This window comes from Triticum aestivum, chromosome 5A (genome assembly GCF_018294505.1).
Source record: "Triticum aestivum cultivar Chinese Spring chromosome 5A, IWGSC CS RefSeq v2.1, whole genome shotgun sequence".
NCBI lineage: Eukaryota > Viridiplantae > Streptophyta > Magnoliopsida > Poales > Poaceae > Triticum > Triticum aestivum.
Genome location: NC_057806.1, coordinates 434,942,071 through 434,943,407, shown reverse-complemented (window position 1 = coordinate 434,943,407; position 1,337 = coordinate 434,942,071).

Genomic DNA, 1,337 nt, shown 5'->3' with positions numbered 1-1,337 from the left:
TGGCGGCGTATATAAAGGGTGAGGCGTGGTGGCTTGGAGGAGGGGGCAAGGCGCGGCGGTGGAGAGGAGTTTGAGAAACGGATGACCGAGACATAGTCTTTCAGAAACATTAACTCTCTACTACGGACAGACCATACCAAACCTACATCCCACTACCTGTTGATCTGCCTCTTCAAGAGCTTCACGTAACTTACTCAACTATGCTAGAGCCCATAATAGCTGGTGGCTACACACGGAAGTTTCTAGCATGAATCATCTCAGTTCCCTTTGAGCCTGGGTGGCGGTCCATAGGAAGATCACACGGGTACTCCGGGATTTCCAAAAAAATACAGTCAACACTGGGTACTCCAGGTGCCTAAATCCACCCAGTTGTTTGATTAAGTTGCCACCTTAAGTTGAACCATTCATTAACAAGCTCACATCTGTCATGTATTTCACTCAAACCCAAACCACGTCTACGAGCATAGCATAGCATAGTATATATAAGCAACACGTAGAGTAACTCCCAAGGGTTTGAATGTAAAAGGGCAATAGGTTCTACCTCATCAACTACTTCCCAACCCACAAGTTAATGACATCCTAATCATGAAATGTTTGAGGATTGGAACTAATGCATAAAAACCGGGTGATAAAAGGGATATGATCAAAGTGTTACTTGCCTTGCTGACGTTCTGCGAAACCTAGGGACTCGTAATAGCACGCTTCGCACTCTGGGTGTTCTATCGCAAGCAAACAATAGCACACATAAGTAACAAGCAATGATGCACAAGCAAAACTCAAACAAAAAGAGGTTGACCATAAAGTTCAAATTAAGAACTCTGGTTTGCAAAAAGAATCAAATCAAACAGAGCAACGAAACTCAAACGGCGAAAAAAAGAAGTTTCGTGTACTAATCTGAAACTAGATCAAACTTTACAGTAGAGAAAACTTGTTTGAGTTGGTTAAGCGGAAAGAGGGTTTCGAGATGAAACTCTAGGCGCTTGAATCGCCTGATTCCGACTAACGAGCGAAAAGAAAAACAGAAACTAAGATCGGATCAGAAATCTCGATCAGAGAAAATCGCAGAATAAATCCGATAAAAGAAAATGGATGAATAGACTAACGAACGAGCGTTCGTTGGCTGTTTCTAAAGGGCGAAGAACCGTTCGTTAAAACGAACGTTCGGACGAGCGTCCGCTAAAAAGAAAAACCAAGAAAACTGGCGAATCCGAAAAAACAGATCTCGGGTTTAAAAAAACCGAACGGTCTTTATAAAAAAACCAGCGGTGGGGCGCGGCGGCTACCTCCGGCGAGAGGTCCGGTGGGCCCGCGGCATAGGGGGCGGCGGCGCTCGGCGG